The following is a 21,026-nucleotide window of genomic DNA, read 5'->3' on the forward strand; positions in this document are numbered from 1 at the left end:
TTTTTTCCTGTGTGTTGCTAACCCCATATCCTCCAACCCATACTTGCAGGATTGGTTTCTGGATACAAGCGAAATTCCTTACACTTATCCTATTAAACATCAACTTGATAGATATAATCTACCATTTCAGTTTGCCAAGATCTTTTGTTTTCTGGTTTGTCATAGAATCTCTTGCTTGCTCCTCTCAAGTTTCCAGTGTACCATATATTTTTTCAATTTTAATTTAATTTTTAATTTTTTAATTAAATTAAGTTACAGTAAATTAAATCAAATTTTAATTTGTGTGTGTGTGAGAGAGAGAGAGAGAGGGAGAGCACACAAGCAGGGGAGAGAGGCAGAGGGAGAGAGAGAGAATTTCAAGCAGGCTCCATGATCAGTATGGAGCCCGAAGTGGAACTCAATCCCATGACCCTGGGATCATGACCTGAGTTGAAGTCAAGAGTCAGATACTCAACTGACTGGGCCACCGAGGCGTCCCAGATCCATATTTTTGAGCTGGTATGCCAGCTATAGCTTTGGTTTGGTGTAATTTCATATTTTGATGCTGATGTTAAGGAATAAAATACCTTATATATTTTTTCTGCTAAAACGAAACTAAAGTCCTCAGTCTGCAGCTTCACAGCATGGTTATGGTTCCCTACAGTGCAAGTAACATTTACAGGGCTGCCCCTCACATCAGCGCATTACAATGAATAGTGCAAAAATGGCAGTTAGCACTAACGTGCCAGGAACTGTACTTAGCCCAACGTCTGTCGTCTCTATCTTGCAGCAGGTGTCAAAACCTTGTCCACCCACAGGGTGGTACCGCTTGTCTCTAAATGGAAAAAAAGCCCAGCTATTCTGCTTCTCAGTGAATGAGCTCCCTTTGTTCCTTCTCATTTGTAGACCTACATCTGCAGACAGGAGCATATAAACAAATGTGTTACCATTTTAATTATCTGTCATCTGTAAATGGATACACTAATGTAGCAGACTAATTAAAAATTAACAATGCAACCTCACTCTGAAACTAAAAGTCAAGTTTTAGCTTCTAGGAACTATTTAGGATCAGAACACAATTACTGAATAAAAATAGTTCAACTCTGATTAATTTTAGTAGAAATGAGGGGGCTGATAATACTTGCTAGCCATATTGAATTAGAGCTCCAAATTACCTTACATTTCTGTATGTTTCTCCTGCCAAACGTAATGCCAGCTCTGGTTGAACAACTGGGTTGGGAGGACCATCTTGGACGGGGACTCTTTTGGTGCACCCTGCTGTGTTCTGGGCTTCTGCAGCATTCTCTTCCCCTTGGGTTCCATCATCACTTCCAGAATTCCCAGGCTCATTAGGAAATTTCTAGCTGGAAATTGGAAAGCCCAGTATTCCAGTTCTATGCCGACTTGAGCTAGTGGCCTTAAGCAGGAAGATGTGATATGCTACATCAAAAGCATACCAAAACATCACAGATGGCCTGTGTTTTGAGTCCTGTTTGAAGTGAATTTCAGTGTCACTAAAGTTCAGAAATGGAGTAAACCCTAGAGATACTGGAGGGATTTGGTATGTTCCTGCAGAATAAGAACTTAATCAACCTTGCCTGGAACAGAGTGGATGTTCCACAGAGCATGACCTCTGAACACCAGCTAACATCTGTTAGAGTCTTCCAGTTTCTCTGCCTTCCTTGGCCTCAGAGAAGAACATTTTTAATTGATCAATGACGAATACTTGGAAAGGCCTTTCCATCTTAGCATCTCTCCCATGTTTATCTGTATAACTTCTTTATGCTCTTTTTTCTGTAGTCTTAATAAAACTGTGTGGAAGGGGCTCCTGGGTGGCTCAGGTGGTTAAACATCCAACTCTTGATTTCAGTTCAGGTCATGATCTCGTGGTTTATGAGTTCGAGCCCTGCATCAGGCTCTGCACTGACAGTGCTGAGCCTGCTTGGGATTCTCTCTCTCTCTTTCTCTCTCTCTTTCTGCCCCTCCTGTGCTCATTCTCTCTCTCTCTCTTAAATATAAATACAATTTAAAAAATTGTGTGGAAAGTAACAGCTCCCTGTAATTCCCGTTGAAGCTCTGTCTTTCCTCATTGGCCCACCTTTTTCCCATCTTGCTTTTCCACACAGTTCCTACACACTTTCTCACAGGGCAAAACTGCCACAGTTCCTTCTTAGCATGAAGAAAAACATTTCATCTCTAAAAGTTTTTCCTTTTGATGATGTATTTATCCAGTCTGGCCCTCTTCTCACATTCCCCATCTTAGCCAATGGCACTATTATGAGCTTTTAGCTCACAGATGATTTCCTCAGCCATGTCCAATCTTCCAATAAGACCATCAAAGGCATTCTTCATTTCTGTTACTGTGTTTTTTATCTCTAGCATTTCTTTCTGGTTCTTTCTGAGGATTTCCATCTCTCTGCTTACATCACCCATCTGTCCTTGAATGCTGTCTACTTTATCCATCAAACCATTGTAAGATATTATAATATCTTATAAGTTATTAATCATAGTTGTTCTAAATTTCCTACCTGATAGATAATTCCAACATCGCTGCCTGGTCTGCTTCTGAAACTTGATCCATCTGTTCAAACTGTGGTTTTTTTTTTTGTTTTGTTTTGTTTTTTTGCTTTTTAGTGTACTTTGTAATTTTTTCTTGGTGGGTGGACATGATGTACAGGGTAAAAGGAACTGCTGTAAATAGGCCTTTAGTAATGTGGTCATGATGTGTGGGGGAGAGGAAATGTTCTACAGAAAAGGCTACAGCCTGTGATTAGGTCTCAGTCTTTCAATGAGCCTACACCACTGGACTGTGAGCTTTCCAAGTGTTTCTCAGCCCCACCCACCCCCACCCCCACCCTAAGGTGGGAACAGGATTGCCAGAATGGACTGGACTTGGTTATTTCCCTTCTCTGGTTGGTTAGGCTCTGATAATACCCCAGCAGGATAGGCTCTGGTTGACTAGTTCTCCATGAAGGTAGGCCTGGTTAAGAGGAGCAGAGTGTGTTGGCATAGTTCAGAACGGTTCCTTTTCCCCCGCCCCCTGCCTGAAACACAAGGGGATTATTTTTCCTCTAATATTTACTGTAAGAACCTGGTTGAGCTCCTGAAGGTAAATCTCCCAATATTTGCCATCACATGGTAGTTGATGTAGGGATGAGTTTGCTCATAACTGGGTCTCCCTGGCATTTTTAACTCTCAAGAATTGTCACTGATTAGGATCCAAGTTTTACCATTCTGACATTGGCTCCCGTGGTGGTTTCTGCTCATGAATCTCTGCTCCCATAATTCAGATTTCTCTGTATTTTGCTTTTTGGCCCTTCAATCTTAGGGGCAACAGTTTGCCCTGCATCTTCTCCTCTCTTATGGATCCAAGGAGAGTTGATGGTTTTTCAGTCTGTTCAGCTTTTTACTTGTTAGGACTGAGTGGTGACTTCTGAGCTCTTTATGTGCAGCACTGGAAACACAAAGTCCTCCTCTTATGAGTTTTTAATGAGTTTCGGAGTCCATCTAGTTGTGTGACTCATAAACCTAGAGTCATTCCTACATCAACTACTGAGCCCTGTTGACATTTATCTCCTAAATATCCCATGACTCTGTTCATTTCATGTCCTCTGTCATCTCCACACTGGCCCAAGCCACCATCACCACCTCCCAGCTCCACTATCCCCCAGTGAGAACCCCCTGTGACCGTTCCACACCCTGAACAAAATTTCAGAACCAAAATCTCCATATTACTAATCTTCTTTCAAAACCCTGTGGTCTACGAGAGCCAGGCCTTTGCTGTTGGAAAGCCCCTAAACACACATCAACAGAAATTTCCTAGGTTCTGCAGAAAAGAAAGAAAATTCTTAAATGCAATCCAGTAAGAATTTCATCACTCAGAAGTGGGATTTTAAGCCTGTGCAATGTGAAGGGCTGAGTAGGCAGAATTGTTGCCTTCCAAGGCTGCACAAGTAACTACGGGAAACCCCGTGGTTCAGACCTTTCACATTTAAAGGACTGGCCAAGCTGCTGGCCATGATGAGAACCAGAGGGAGGCTCTGGGAGGTATCTTTTGTCCATGTTCTTCTTATGCTCACTTTGATGCTTAAAAAATCTTGTGAGAAGAACTGATTGGTGCCAGAAGATTTCATTTCCCCCATCCTCAAGTCCAGTCCTGGCCTTCTTGTTTCAGAGTTATCTTATAGTGACTGCTCACAGTTCCCATATGACAAACTCCTTAGGGCACCCAAGTGGCTCAGTCGGTTGAGCGTCTGACTCTTGATTTCAGCTCAGGTCATGATCTCATGGTTCGTGAATTCGAGCCCTGAGTTGGGAACTGTGCTAACAGCTCAGAGCCTGCTTGGGATTCTCTCTCTCTCTCTCTCTCTGCCCCTCCCTTGCTCGTGCTTGGGGCACACTCTCTCTCAGATGTAAATAAATAAAACTTAAAAAAAAAAAAGATACACTACTAAGTGTGGCTTCTGTCTTGCTCTGCTTTCCCTAACTCTCTCTGTCCAGACACAATGACTTTCTAGTTCTTTATATTTGCCACCAATACTCCCTCCTGTCCCATATCTGTTCTCTTAGCCTGGGGTGCTCTTCCCTCCTCTTCTCAACTGAGTAACTTACACTCATCTTTTTGACCTCAGCTCAAGTACCATTTCTTCAGAGAGGAATTTCCTGTCATCAGTGTAGTTTGCATATCTGTGTGATTATTTGACTAATGTCTATGTTCCAGGAGAGTCAGGACAATGTTTTGTTTTGCTTACTATTGTTTCTCCTATGCCTAGCCTGGTGCTTGATTGTTGTAGGTACTCAATAAATATACTGAATGAATTAATGATAGCCCTCATATTTATTGTAAAGAGGAATCATTGCATAACTGACATTTCTTCTCTTTTTGGATGGGGTTTGGTAGTTTGTCAACAAGTATTTATTGAACTTGTACGAGATGGAGAATACTGTTGTCTGTTCTTACATATTTTAATTTTTTTTTTTTCAACGTTTTTTATTTATTTTTGGGACAGAGAGAGACAGAGCATGAACGGGGAGGGGCAGAGAGAGAGGGAGACACAGAATCGGAAACAGGCTCCAGGTTCCGAGCCATCAGCCCAGAGCCTGACGCGGGGCTCGAACTCACGGACCGCGAGATCGTGACCTGGCTGAAGTCGGACGCTTAACCGACTGCGCCACCCAGGCGCCCCAATTTTTTTAATGTTTATTTATTTTTGAGACATAGGGAGACAGAGCACAAGTGGGGGAGGGGCAGAGAGAGAGGGAGACACAGAATCTAAAACAAGTTCCGGGTTCTGAGCTGTCAGCACAGAGCCCGATGAGGGGCTTGAACCCACGAACCATGAGATCATGACCTGAGCTGAAGTCAGAAGCTTAACCGTTTGAGCCACCCAGGCGCCCCTGTTTTTATATATTTTAATAGTCCCATGGTATGTGGTATGTGAATGCTGTGATTTCAAGGGAGAAAAATTAGGCATAACAAAGGGGGGCTGATCTTTTTCATCATCTTTAAAAATTTTTTTTTTAATGTTTATTTTACTTTTGAAAGAGAAACAGAAATAGAGCACAAGTGGGGAGGGGCAGAGAGAGAGAGAGAGAGGGAGACACAGAATCCAAAGCAGGCTCCAGGCTCTGAGCTGTCAGCACAGAGACCCATGGAGGGCTCAAACTCATGAGCCATGAGATCATGACCCGAACAGAAGTTGGACGTTCAACCGACTGAGCCACCCACGTGCCCCATTTTTTCATCTCCTTTAAGAAATACGTTAGAGATAAGTAACCAGAGACCAACAAGCAAGGAATGAAATCACTTCCAAAAATAACACAAAAGACAAGTTAGTGATGTAGCTCAGAATTATGGAAGGAAAGTTATCAACTTCTTCCTATTCCTTCAGCGACTCTGTACATTTTTAAGGATTTCTCTGTTCTAGACAAGTGCAGTCTGACCTGGTGACTCTCCACAGGTAGTTCCGAGTCAGCATTACATAATACATGCCAGGCAGTCAGTGTGAGCTGGTGTAAGTTTTTGTCTCTGAGAGAGGGAGAGAAGCTGTTCTCCAGCCGGGTCCCGGAGAGGGTCAGCATCTGCAAGCCTGTCGCATCCCACAAAAGAAAGAGAGTCCCATTCTTATTCTGTAGACTGCTGCTGGTTTCGAGAAATGCCACTGATCTCACCACTCATTTGTGTGGACTGCATTTCATTTACTGAATGGTTGTGTAATAAGAAAAGTGATTCAAGGGGAATTCAGGCAGCAGGCTCGCTTGCCAAATGTTAACTTCGGTCTGAACACCAAATCACTGATGTGCACCATGTGTAACAACATGATTTTGTCTGCCACAGCAGGTACTGTGTGGATGGACCTCAGGGAAGGCTCCAGGGAGGGGGGTTTGGCTGGTACAGAAGAGCCAGGAGTGAAGGTTGGGCCTTCAGGCCTTTCTTGATGGGCAGTGGAGCACTAGTGAAATAAGGACTTGCTTTATAAATATCTGAGGGTAGTTGTATGGTATGTATGTCTCACTGGAGAAATATTATGCATCTTAAGAGCATTTTTGTGGAGAACATGCTGTTGTTTTGTCGAGTGTTAAACCAGAAGCTTAAGAAGAAGAAAACACTCTTATTTATCCCAGATGTCCACTGGAAACTCAGTGTACTAAACTGGGGAGCTAATTCAGTGCCTGGACAAGTCATGTCTCCTTTGGACTTGCTTTCCAGGGCATGGTAATAGAATGTGTCTCCACACCTCCCATTCATTAAATATTTTGCAGATTATGAAATTAATTTTTAAAAATGGTTTAAAAAAAAATCTCAAATCATTAATGATTCAGCCCAAGATGAATGCCCTTTCAAAAGATGTGGATTAAAAGGTAGGTCAAAGTAGGTGGGGGTTTATGAGATACAGAAAAATGTGGAGTTGTGAGAATTTTGATATGAAAAGGATCGGTTGTGAATTTTGAAACGCGAGATCATAGGCGGAAAATCGTCGATTGTTGCTTTTGGCTGTCCAACACCGAGCCCTTTCACAGCATCCTGATTTCATTGGAGGGAATTGTCCTTCCCCCACATGTGTCCTGTGTCGCTCTGATAGCACAGGGAGCACTGGGTCTTTCTCCAAGGAAACTGAAAGGAATCCATCCTCCTTCTCTCTCAAGAGTGATCTGGGCTCAACCAATCAGGCTCACTGTGTCAGGAAGTGGAATCTGGGAAAGTACGAAAAGAACAGAGAACTGGGCCATTGTTGCTGGCTGACCAACCCACCCGCTGTGCTGTGTGGCTGTGGTTCTTGTTGCATCCGATCTTCTGGGTTCCCTTGGTTCCTGTGGCTTTTAACAACTTACTGCCTTCAGGCCCCTGTTGTCTGAGCCCTCATATGTCCTTCCAACAGATTCTTTTGGCTTAAGATAGTCAGAGTTGGTGATTAATATACAAATGGTAAACTAATATGAAGAAGTCCGTTGAGATGGTACGAAATTAAAAAATATTCAAGGGCATCCACTCAGGAGAAGGCAGGGCTTGAGAAATTCTGGGTCAGAGTCAGAGGCTGTTTCTGGGTCAGGATTCCGGGAGCCCGAGAGAAATGAGAAGTGGGACTTCCCAGGTTCTGACATAGACCTGAGGAGAATCAGAATCAGAATCATTATCTCCCCTTACTGCAATGACCAAGGACACAGAGAAAAGCAGAATTACCATGGCAGCAATACAGAAATGACTTAAGGTTTTTCATAGTGAAAATTTCACTTGAAAAATTAGATACATCATCTTTGGAAGAGAAAGCAGAACAAGGGAAGTTGAGGCCACACAGAGAAAGGCCAACATAGAAAGCAGTTACGTCCCATCCCTGGCTAGAAGGACAAAGGGAGGAGGTGGTAGAGCATAGGAGGAACTGGGGAGGGGGTTCTGCACTGCAAAGGCTAGAACTTAGGAGGGACTTTTGACAGGTGGGAGCAGGAATTGCAGAAGAGCCACAGCAACTCATGGAAGTACAGTCTCCATGGCACAGACAGAGGGTAAGACATGCACTGGCTTCTCCATCCCCCCCGCCCTTCAGTCTCCTCTTGCCACCCACTGGCTGGCCCCTGCTGGAAACCAGGTGAGGGGAGTCTGGAAAATGCAGCTTGCAGGGGGATGCATATGAGAGCAAATAGGCAATGACCCCACTGAGTGGAGACAGAGGTAACCTAGCCAGGAAGGACACTGTGATATTCAAAGGTAAGATCTGAGGAGGAATCAAACAGCATGACCTTAACCACAGCTGTTTGGAGGAGACTGATCCTATTAGTCTCCTAATGTTGCTGTAACAAATCATCACACATGTATTGGCTGAAGACAGCACAAATTTGTTCTCTTCCAGTTTGGGGGGTCAGAAGTCTAAAATCGGTTTCAATTAGCTAAAGGCAGGATGTCATCAGGACTGATTTGCTCTGGAAGCTTCAAGGGAGGACCCATTTTCTTGTCATTTTCAGCTTCTGGAGGCCACCTCCATTCCTTAGCTTGTGGCCCTGTCTTCAAATCACTCCAGCCTCTTGCTTCCATTGTCATATCTCCTCTGATTCTCACCTTCCACCTCTCTCTTAGAGGGACTCCTTGTGATTACACTGAGCCCATCTGGATAATCCCGGATAATCTCTCCATCTCACCATCCTTGATGTAATCTCATCTGCCCCGTCCCTCTTGCCATATAGGGTAACATATTCACAGGTCCTGGGGATTAGGACATGAACATCTTCAGGGTCCAATATTCAGCCTTCTGGGTGGTGAATCCTTGGAGCTGAGTCAAACTGCAAGGTGTTGCATGTGACTGGGAATAGGCAGGTGATTTCCAGCTTGTGTCTTGAGATCCAATTTTCTCATAGTAAGATAGGACATGTTGCACATTGCATGTGTGTTGTGCTGCTGTGGAATTGGCATCACAGAAGAGAAGGAAACTTGAATCAGACTCTCAGGGGGCGGTATTATGGAGAAAACATTCCCATTGGTTCCCATTGGGCTGAGTCACCCCTTATAGCATCAGTGACAGAATCCACAGGCAAGCCCACATCCTTTTGTGCCTTTCCTCTTGTCTCTGGATCAGCTGGGAGTTTTCAAGGCACAGTAAGGAAAAGGTGTGAGAGGAAGGCAGAATTCAGTTGGATTTCACTAAAAAGACAGCAAGTGTGGTGGTCTGCAGACATGAATGGTAAAAAAAGAGCCTAAAATTCAGTGAGGTACAAAAGAAAATAGCTTAGCCTGGATAAGGGGTTGAAAACTTGAGATTATAAAGCAAAAGAATTACATAAAGCATAATTTTAAACCAGGAGCAACTCACCCTATCTGAAGGATATGGGATTTGGCATTCTTTATTGTCATAGAGATTATCTCCAAAAAGCTCAGTATGTCCTTCAACCACTCAGAAAGAATCCCCTAGGATTTATTTATCCTCTAGGCCTGCATGCTGGCCTCAGATCTCTGATCAATAAGCAATCTCAGGCTGCCTGAGATAATGATCCTATTGTGGTCACTGTCAAGGCAATAACCTCAACTCACCTAAGATGTGAAACTATAAGTAAGAAGAATTGAATATGGAGATATTGAAATGTAACAAACCCATAGGGTTAATGTATGTGTGTTAAGTACATGAATATTTCATGAATGCTTGGTAGTAAAATATGTTGTGTCTTACAGAATTTAGTATTTTAGAGAAATTCACAGATTAGTCTTGTGCAATCACTTTAAAACGTGTGATTGATTTTAGGCTTGTCATTTAAGAAAAAAAAAACAACAAGAAAAATGGACTTAGCCTGTAAGCTGTATTACTCTGTTTAAAAGAACTTAAAATTTTAATTCCTTAGATTTACCAAAGTACCTAAATGCTTGAAGGAAGTATTATTTCTTCTGGTTGCAAACCTGCTCACTTAGGCATTTGGAGAGCTTAAAAAGAAACGGAATAAGTTATTTTTATTAGTGAAGTTTAAAATGTTAAAAAGGGTCTCTGATTAAGTTAGGGATTCAGTGTCACAGATGCATAGCATGTTCAATATGAACAGATAAGGCAGCAATCAAAGGCCTCATTGTTTTTATTTTATAAAATTTATCAGATTTATAAATAGCCTAATAAGATTTTTAAAGTTTATTTATTTATTTTGAGAGAGAGATTGAGAGAGGGAGAGAGAGAATCCCAACCAGGCTCCACGCTGTCAGGACAGGACTGGACTCGGGGCTCAATCCCACGATCCGTGAGGTCATGACCTGAGCTGAAATCAAGAGTCATATGCTTAACCGACTGAGCCACCCAGGCACCCCTAGCCTAATAAGATTTTTAAGTGAAACCTCAAGACTCAAAGTAAACAGTATTTCAAATTTGTTATTTACTCAACTAGTTTAATTTTGAACTCAGTAACTATAAATAGTGTTTTTTTCTTTTCAAATTTTTATTTAAATACTAGTTAGTTAACATACAGTGTAATATTGGTTTCAGGAGTAGAATTCAGTGATTCATCACTTACATACAATACCCACTGCTCATCACAACAAGTGTCCTCCTTAATACCCATCCCTCATCCAGCTCATGCCCCACCCACATCTCTCTAGAAACCCTCAGTTTGTTTTCCATCTTTAAAAGTCTCTTAGAGTTTGTTTCCCTCTCTCTTCCGGGCACAATTCCCCTTCAGAAATCAGAATACTGACATTGACAGTCACAAACCCATACGTGAAAGCTCCAGGCTGGATTAGCCTGGAGTTCTCCCCAGCAGAAAGCAATTTAGTTAGGATTACATAGATAGAGGTTTAGAGAAGGCTGCCTCAAATGTATAACTTTTCATGTTGGAGATTTTTGACATGGTGCAAATCGTATATCTACTCCTAAGCTCGTCTTTCATCTTTACCATTGTCACCTCTGCAGCAAGTTTTTCCAGAGCTGCCTCTTCAAACAGTCTGTTTCACTGGTTTTCCAGCTACTTCCAAACTTAGTTCAGAAACTGCCCACTTTCCCTTCGACATACCTCACCATGCCTCCACTTTGTGGGTTTGGAATAATTGTTTGCTTTTCAGCTTCCCCATGAAGACTGTAGTATACAGAATGATTCACGTTCATATCTATTTCTTCAGTCTTACAGCCTGTGCGTGGCTTTTTTCTCTGCGTTTATTAGATTGTCTGCTCTTTTTTCCCCACCCTTCTGTCCAGTTCGTGACATTTTGCTTAGTCTCGGAATCAGTCTGTTAGGAAGTACTTTCTGAGATTGTGTGCTGATGACATTAGATGAGCATGAACTGCATTTTGTGTTGCAGAGCAAACAAGGATTGCATTTGTGTATTTTGGAGTAATGCTAGGGGAGCCAGCTTCCACAGGATGGCAGGGCTGAAGTGACAGGATCTCTTCTAATTTTCAAGGCAGCAGGGAAAACAAATCTGGACTAAAATAGGCAGACTGGAGCTGAAAGGCATCCTATTACCTGAGCATCAGGGCAGCGAACTAATCAATCTTCGACAGCACCACCAACCCCCCATTTTCCAGGTCATCTGTCTTATCACTCCATTCTGTAACTCAGGACAATTTATTGCCTGTCTGTGGTTGCTTTGTGTTTGTTTTTCAGAGTGTGTGCTGAAAAGCTCTAATTCAGCCTATTTTGCTTAGTTCCTCATGTGTGCATTTGTCTTATCTTTTTTTGGCTTGATTATTTTATGGTAGAGAATTTACTCTGTAATAGATGGGTTGTAATTTGCTATCTCACTTGAAATTGATACAAAATATGCAAGTGGAGAATGAATGATTAGGTCTTAGATGCATTTGCTTCATCCTCCTTCTCTGTCTGGGAAAATTAATTCTGATTGCCACACACTTATTATAGTACATCCCCAATGAACTGCTTTTTCAGAGAGTTTTTGTTTACCTATGGGAAGTGAATAGTTCAAGAGCCACACTAACAAAATCATCACTACAAGTACTTCGGAGAATGTATTCTTTGAGAATACCATATACTTTCAATATTAAATTTAAGAATTATACCTAGTAATAATTTGCAATCTTCAAAGAAATTTGCAGACAGTAAAGGAAATTGGTATTTTTTTTTAAAATATAATTTATTGTCAATTTAGCTAACACACATTGTATACAGTGTGCTTTTGGTTTTGGGGGTAGATTCCCATGATTTGTCACTTATATACAACAACCAGTGCTCATCCCAACAAGTGCCCTCCTCAATGCCCATCACCCATCTAAAATTCTTCTCAAATCTAAAAATTTCCTCTAACCTCTTGTTGTTAGCTGTGGCAAAGACTGTGTAACTTTTCAATAAAATTCACATTCTGTTCTTCCTTGGTTACATTTCCTAGTCCCTTGGTATCTGAGTGGGGTCATATGCCCAGTGGCAATTGAGAGGAAGTAATGGGTGTCACCCCTAGACAGGCAGCTAAGACTTGGGGTGCCTTTTTTGTATAGCATGTGACTCTTGATCTTGGGGTAGTGAGTTTGAGCCCCATTTCGAGCACAGAGTTTATTTTGAAAAAAACAAGAGTTGGGGTGCCTTTGCGGTACACTCTCTTTTCTTCAACAGCAGGGAGATCATAGAGGATCCAGTGGTAGCTCCAGAGCTCTTCTAAGATGCAGAAACACTAGCTTGAAGGAGCCTTGGTGCCTTAGTCACTGTGTGGAACAGAGCTTCCTGCTGACACTCACTGGGCTGTGATGTGAACAATAAAAAGAGCTATTGTATTAAGCCACTAAGATTTTGGGGTCATTACTGCAGTCAATCTACCCTGGTTAAAACATCAGATAAGCATGAATACCTGCTCAAAAAAAAAATGATTGTGAATGCTGATTAGCTGGCTGCCAATTCTAGGCATCTTTGTCATAAATAAAAACCCAAAATGAAACAAAATAAATGTTGGCAAGGATGTGGTGAAATTGGAACGCTTGCGCATTGCTGGTAAGAATGTAAAATGGTACAGTAACTGTGGGAAGCAGAACATAGCTCCTCAGAAAATCAAATGTAGAAATACCATATGATCCACCCATTCCATCTTTGGGGATACACTCAAAAGAATTGAAAGCAGAGACTCAAACTGATATTTGTACACCAACATTCACAGTAGCATTAGTAGCATTGTTCACAAGAGCCAAAAGGTAGAAACAACCCAAGTGCCCCCCAGGGGATGAATGGATAAGCAAAACGTGGTATAGACATACAATGGAAGGTTAGGAGGAAGGAAATTCTGACACTTGCTACGACATGGATGAATCTTGAAGACATTATTCTAAGTAAAATAAGCCAGTCAGAAAAGGACAAATACTGTATGGTTCTCCTTATACGACATGCATAGCACAGTGAAATTCGTAGAGGCAGAAAGTAGAATGGTAGTTGCCAAGGGCCGGGGGGAGAAAGAATAGGGAGTTCACTGTTTCAATGAGTATAGAGTTTCAGTTTGTGAAGATAAAAAGAGTTATGGACGGTGGTGATGGTTGCACAATAATGTGGATGTACCGAATGGCCCTGAAATGTACACTTAAAAATAATTAAAATGGTACATTTTACCATGTAAAAAAAATTCTCTTCTTCATATGTTCAAACCAAGTTATTTTCTACTGCATATTGATCAAGAGATCAGTGTGGGACAAAAGAACATAAAATCAATTTAATTTTTCTCTTTGATAGAGGATGAATCATGGAGCAAACAGAAGAGCGATAGGTTTTTACATTTCTTTATATAACTAAGACTTCTGGCTTAATCTTAGTTGCCAAGTGTTGGGTTCATTGAACTTTTCTGTTTATGATACAATAACATCATTTCTCTGTGCAAAGTTCTCTTTAGTTTTATCTGATTATTCTTTTTCTCCTTCAGCCTTGATACCCCCACATCTGTGTTTGGCATAAATACTTTGATAAACATCTTCAAAATATATACACACACATAAGTGTATACACGCAAATATGTCATATATTTAAATATGTATATATGCTTTAAACTTACACAATTGACATTTTGCTTTAACTCTCTCTCTCTATTCACTTTTTGTACTGACACTATTTTTTAAAAGCTCTATCCATGCTGTTTTATGTATCTCCAGTTTATTAGTTCTGACTTCTGTACAATATTCCAAAATGAGCCTTCTACCATATCTTATTTATCCATTTCCCTAGGAAGGGCGGCTACTTTGTCTCCCACCTCTCTACCACACAACGAAATGCTGTGATGAGCTTCTTTGTTTTTGTCACCCTAGGGTCTATGGATACTCTTCTGCGTTTTGCACCCAACAAGTGTGAAATACTGAATTTATTAAGTTCTGCCATTTTTTTTCCTCCAGAATGGTTGCAGAGGTCTGGTGCCTCCAGCAGCAGTGCATGAGAAAACCTGTTTTCCCACATTCTTACTAACGTTGGCTATTATCCAGTTCCAATTTTTTGCCAACCTATGCATAGGATAAAGGAGTCTTTTATTCTTTCAAGTTGCATTCCTCTGATGACCAATGAGGTTGAACATCTTATTCATATATGTGCTATCCATTCTGATTTTCCCTTGTATACATTGTTTATTCATATTATTTGCCCTTTTTTTTCCTCTTGGGATCCCCATCTTTTTCTTATTAATTGGTAAGAGTTTCTTGGAATACTAGTCTTTTGCTTTCCAACATTACAAAAATTTTCACTAATATCTAACTAAATTGCAAAATTTTTCTAGTGTGCTATTTGTTGAGCAGAAATTCTTACTTTTGATGTAGTCAAATGCTTAATTTTTGCCTTATGCTTAATACTTTTGAAGCCTTGCATGGGAATCTATTTTTACTCCAAGGTCACAGATTCAGTTTGTGATACTTTTTCTACTTATGTTTTTAAACCATCTGGAGTGTTTCTTCATACATTGGGGGAGGTAAGGATAAACTTTATTATTCTCCATATGTGAAAAAGGCCAGAATTTCCCAAAAGATTTTCCACAGAAGACTAATTATGTGAAATGTTAAGTAGGTAACAGAAAAAAAGAGTTCTATGGTTAAATAAATTTGGGATAAATCTGGTTAAACAATCATAAGCATAATTCCATCCTACAGATATTTCAGAATCTTTAATGTACTAATATCCATTATGAATAGTCAGGAAACATCCACAGCAGGGCTGGTCAAACTACCAATCCCTGGACCAAATGTAGCCCAAGGTCTGTTTTTGTACAACCTGCAAATTAAGAATGTTTCTTACATTTTTAAAGGGTTGTGAAGAAGAAGGAGAAGTAGCAGAAGGAGAAGAAGGAGAAGAAGGAAGAAGAAAGAGGAGGAGGAGGAAGAGGAGAAGGAGAAGGAGAAGGAGTAATCGTAGTAGCAGTAAGAGGGACCTTATGTGGCTCACAAAACTTAAAATATTTACACTCTGGCCCTTTACAGAAAAAGTTTGCCAATCGCTAATCTATAGTATGCAAAGTATCCAAAGTATACTGACCCCAGAACCCTTTGGTAGAGGACAGTCTCCTGGCACTAGCATTTTGCCACACAAATACCAAGAAGCATTGGCCTCGATCAACAGAGTGTAAATAAAAGCAAAAGTCTGGCAGTTTTCCAAATAATTGGAAAGCTGTAGAGTCATAAAGTTATTAAAGATTTAATTAATCTCACTGGTCATCCAGTCCCAACCTTCTACCCAAAGTCATTCCAATCAATAAAGAAATTTGACTTTTCTCTTCATTTGCACTACCACCGAGGGGAGATGCCTCTAGAAGCAGGTCCACAGGCTGTGTTTGTCTCCCCTGTGGCGGTTCTGTCACCTCCACTGACACAGCGATCTATTTTCTCTGCCCCAACCACTCACTCAAAACTGCAAATTCCACTTGTATTTCTCCGTCGCTTCAATGTTGCTGAAAATACTCCATTGATAAGCCTTGTATCTCACAGCGTGGCTCTCATATTTTTTTCTTCCCTGAAACTGTTTCTTAAAGGATCTAAGATAATTTCCTTTCTCTATATTTTTAAATACACTTTGAAAGAGACGGATTAAAGAAATTTTTATTATGTGAATTTCTAATAGCTGCAAAAGAGTGGGATAGAGTAATGTAACAAGAACAAGAACAAGAACAATTGACCAGTGTATAATGTCCGGAAGTCTGAAAACTGTTTATCCTGTTGATTAAATCCATATTAAAATATTATATTCCTTTTAGAGATGAACTTTGGGAAGAGATATGGAGAAGTTAGAAAGGTACCCCCAAATTGCAGCCAAAATAATTGGGTGGTTAAAAAGGAATGTGAGGATATGAGGATACTTTGAGTATCAGCTAGGCATGTTTCCATAGCACAGAGTATAGGAAGGGAAAAATAGAAACTGTACAGAGGAGAAAACCAGCAAACGTTACCTTAACCAGATGATCAAGGCTAACATTCCCAGTGCTGTCCTGTGGCTGTCACGTACCCCCAGTGATGATGTAACGAGAAAGGTACTTCACCTCTGTGGCATTCTTTCCACAAACCTATAACCACAGTTTTATCGTAAGAAAAACAACGCCCAGATTGTGGGAAATGCTACAAAATACCTGACTGGTATTTCTCAAAACCGTTACGGTCAAGGTGATGAAAAATGAGGGAGAGCTGAGACACTCTCACTGGAAGACAAGAAGATACCAAGGAAACATGGCAACTTACTGCAACATGGTATTCCAGATTGGATCCTGGAACAGGAAAACCTGGTAACATCCAAATAAGATCTGGAGTCCAGTGAATAGCAATGTATCAGTAGTGGTTTCTTAGTTTTGACTAATCTATGGACTATCACAGTGTTTGATGGTAACATTAGGGGAAACAGAAACTGACTGACGGGTATACGGGAACTCTCAGCACCATTTTTGCAACTTTCTTGCAAACATAAATTTTTTCTAAAGTAAAGAGTTTATTTAAAAAATGGGGCAAAGGGGACAGCGGTGGAGCAGCGGTGAATGGTGATGGTATTATGAAGTGTCAAGTTGTGGGGTGCACACTGAGGACCCCACGAAACCGAAGCGGAGAGACTAGTGAGGGCTGAGGCGAAAAGTGCGGTGGGACATTGGATGGGAAGATGAGCACATTGCAGACGAGACCATTACCATGAGTGAAAGGAGGACTGAAGACACTCTGCTCACGAGCTGGCGCGAATGAGCTCACCAGAGCAGGAGGTGAGGTTGGTGGGTTTGCGCAGGTAGGCTGGAGCCGAGCAGTGGTGGGTCTCACAGGTCAGGGCAGGCAGCTCAGAATTGATTTGTCTGTGTGAAACCATTGAGGCATTACTGAAAAGGAAAAGCTCTTTATTGGCCAGAGGAGAGAAAGCATGGTTAATAATTCTCTGCAGCCACCTTAGTTATGTTAATAAGACATACAAATCATAGATGAAAAATGAATGTCTTCTAATAAATAAAATACGTTTATATGGAGAAGAGATCTTGAGGTGGTAGGTTTTACCTGTGTGTGGGAAGAGGGGCTGGAATTAGGATTTGGCGCCTTTTGATTGAGAAGCCATGAAGGCTGGCATAGAACCTCTTACAGTGAAGGAGATAGAGACCAGGATGGAGGGGTGTTGTGCGTTCTCTGTAGGATAGATAACCTTTACTCAGGTTCCTACCAGATCTATGGCTCTATGATTTGAAAAATATTTTCTAAACCCAGGGTCATGGCTGTTTGTGAAAAATCAATGGCTGTGCAGGGCTCTCCCATTTAGCTTTTCATTTCTACATTCTTAGGTCAGGCTGGTGAATGTAACTCTCAGAAAAATGACGGACTGCCCTGCTCCGAGCTGTGAGAAATACAAGAAGGAACACGGTACCTCATGTGCCTGGCTCTTTGGACTCGGGCCTGGCCTATGATACTCCTGCTAACCTGTAAACACCTTGCCATCTGTTGGCGCAAAGTCCAGTGATCCCGATTCTGAATGTGTTCTTTGGGGCAGTCACTCCAGGCTGTGTGTGGCTTGTTATAAAGAGCAGGAGCAGGCTTTTAGAGTGGTAGAGACGTCTCCATTTCCAACCCCGGTCATCTGCGGAGGCTCACGAACTTTCTCTCCGTGGGGAAGGCCGTCATTTCTAAATCACAGCTCTGAGATTTTTTTTGGTCTTTGTCACACATAAGCAAGGATTGTTCTCATAGCGTATTTCCCAGTATCTTTCTGGAAATGTGGGTAAAAGCTTCTTATCATCTCGCCTTACTTAATATTTCTGTTATAAACATGTTGCTGCTGAGAATGCAAGATAGCTTTGGTTCCTACAGATGGAGACGGATGAGGACTGCACTGGGGCATTCTGGACAGGAGCAGATGTGTTTTGACATAATAGCTGGATCAGACTGACAGGGGCCTCGTGGCTGTAAGTGACGCAAGCTGAGTTTTCCCTTATCACACTGAGATCTCCCCTCTCTCCTGGACAGCGTCTCCTGGCTGCTATAGCACTGCTGTTTTGCCGTTAGAGTGCTCTCCCACTGGCTCCCTGGGAAGCAAGGTCCGCCTTTACATGGTGTCCCGGTGGGTGAGAGAGGTGTCTAGGAGGTGGAAACGGTGGGGACAGCAAACTGTGCTGCTTCTACACACTTCGGCTGGCTGGAGAGTTTCAGGCTCACCATTCCCATGACTCTTGATAAAATGAACAAAGCGGAACCTAAAATTACCACCTACTTCCCATCATCCCATCTATGATTCATAGAACCATGTTACTGGAATGGACTGAGAACAGCATGTGCACATCACTCACTCAGATGGCAGGCCACATTTCAATGTTTCGTTTCATCTCTGAGTTTTCTCCCCCTGCTCTCTACCCCCGCTTGCAGACAATGTGCTTGGCCTTCTCTCACCACTGACATTCTCTCTACTGTGTTTGAGGTAATGCTCAATAAATTAGGATTGACTCTCCATGAGAAAAGAGATGTTTTTAAGACACAATTGTAGGCTTCAAAATCTTGAAGTAAGTTTAGCAAAATATCAATGCAATATATTGACCACTGAATTCAGTGACCCCTTAACTTGTCAAGTTGGAGACCATTGGTGGTCTTGCCAAGAATAGTCTCGATAGAGTGGTGGGGAGAGAATCCTCAATGAACTGGTTTGAGGAGGGCACCTAAAGGGAAGAAAAGGAGACAAGTCCTGAAAGAAGTTCTGCTGTGAAAGGAAGTGAGGGCAAGGGAGGGTTTAAGACAAAAGCTACTAAAATAAAGCATGTCTATATGCCGGTATTGGTGCTCTTTGCTGATCCAGGAGAAAGAGAGAATTGATGTGACCCATTCATCTCCTCCTGTTTCTAAAAGCAGAGGCCTCTGAAAATGATTCAGTTTTGTTTTATGACCACTTCCTTTTCTACTAGTTTATAACTGTTTCAGGGAGGAAATCATGTCTGATTAATTCTTGCATTTCAAAAAATACTTTAATGTTAGGTCCACAGGAGCAGGGATCAGGGCTGCCTTTATCCCTGTTGCATCCACAGTGCCTAGCACAGTACTTAGAGCATAGTAGGTGTTCGTTAACCAGTTGTGGAATTGAATGGTTGCTTATAGAAGGAATGCATGAGCGTATAAATGAGCAAACTTGGTTATCTATTTTTTTGGAGGTTTTGTTGGAAAATTTGAATCACGAGCTGTCTTTCCTCCTCTTGTTTTTTTCCAGTTCTAGGAACTTGATCTTGAAACACATAAACATACTCAGGAAATGTTAAATTTAATATTCATTTAGAAGAGCAGATTGTTGCAAAGGAACTTACTTGTTTCACGTTCTCAATACGAGTGATTTTGGGGGCTTTCCTCTATTTTGGAATATCTGTTGGTCTTTAGATTTATAAAGTGCTTTTCCACCTGTCATCTCATCCTTTTATCAGTCTTGAAAGGAAGTGAGAATAGAAATTATTATTCCCATTTTAGAGGTATGGAAACAGAGGCCCAGAAGAGTTCAGTAACTTACCCAAAGTCACATAGTTCATTGGTGCAGATGAGGACCTTGACTTCAAATACCTTTTCTGTCCTTTCAATGAATTACTATTTAAGTTCTCAATTTAGTAAGAGCTCTTCACTGACATCCTGTGACTCAGAGGATCCACTCCTGTTTTTATTCCATTTGTTTCATTTCTGTGCAAAGCAGTAACAAAACTGTTTCTCGGGGCAGGACACGGTTCATTAAGCCTCTGCAAAGTTTTAACCTTTTCCAAGAGTAGAGGCAGATGGAACAGGCCATAATGAGGTTGCCTCTGCTTGGTGGGAATTGCTGGGTTGGACTGGATAAAGAGCATCCAGCCTGGAGGCTGAATCCTCCAGTGGCATTTCTTGTTTTGTGATATGCAGCTTTCTGCAGCAGGCAGGCAGGCAGGGGATGAAATGTTACCATTACCAAATCAAAGCAAATGTTCCACTCTTTGAAAGGTGAGATGGAGACTCCTCCCTCTTTGAAAAAGATTGTTGAAAATGAGTTCCACTTCAAAGTGTGTTGATCCGGGAAATGTTGGCTCTGGTCACATAGAGCTTGTGACTATGGTATGAGACAAACCTTGACAAGCAGAGGACATGTTCCCAAATCAGCAGTGGACACAAGAACCTATTGTATTTCCTGGTAAATGAAATAAACGTAAGAATAAACTGAGTACTTAAGCATATCACAGACGTGAAGTTCAGACTCACTCATACACTTATCTAGGACGTACGCTCAGTCAGGGGCTGAGCATTAGGCAAGGCTTCCACATGAGCATAGCAAATTCAATTGCACAAGCCGTACAATATTTACAGACCAGCAGATTAAATAAAAGACTCACAATGTGAACTGGGTTATATTGCTGCACTATATCAACTCCTAAGGAATAAATGGTTCTGTTTCTTTTCTTTTAATGTTTATTTACTTTTGAAGGAGAGAGAGACAGAGTGTGAGTGGGGGAGGGGCAGAGAGAGAGGGAGGCACAGAATCCAAAGCAGGCCCCAGGCTCTGAGCTGTCAGCACAGAGCCCAATGCAGGGCTTAAACTCACAAGCCACAAGATCATGACCTGAGCCGAAGTCAGACGCTCAACTGACTAAGCCACACAGGTGCCCCATTTGTTTCTTTCCTTTTAAAAAAAAAATTCAGCTTTACAGAGATATAATTGACAAATGAATTATTATAAAAATATAAATATAA

The 21,026-nt window shown here is 41.5% G+C and overlaps 1 long non-coding RNA gene across 2 annotated transcripts; it reads right to left on the bottom strand.

Moving 5' to 3' along the window:
• Nucleotides 1-5,708: 5,708 nt before the first annotated feature.
• Nucleotides 5,709-16,751, bottom strand: LOC122233992. Of its 2 annotated transcripts, none has more exons than XR_006211686.1 (3): nt 16,566-16,751; nt 16,280-16,393; nt 5,709-7,585 (listed from the first exon to the last, which is right to left on the bottom strand). It is a non-coding gene; the product is annotated as an uncharacterized LOC122233992 (long non-coding RNA). The 2 variants fall into 2 exon arrangements; XR_006211677.1 differs by lacking the exon at nt 5,709-7,585 and adding an exon at nt 12,130-12,627.
• Nucleotides 16,752-21,026: the final 4,275 nt, after the last annotated feature.

The sequence above is a fragment of the Panthera tigris genome, chromosome A1 (assembly GCF_018350195.1).
Source record: "Panthera tigris isolate Pti1 chromosome A1, P.tigris_Pti1_mat1.1, whole genome shotgun sequence".
Taxonomy (NCBI): Eukaryota; Metazoa; Chordata; class Mammalia; order Carnivora; family Felidae; genus Panthera; species Panthera tigris.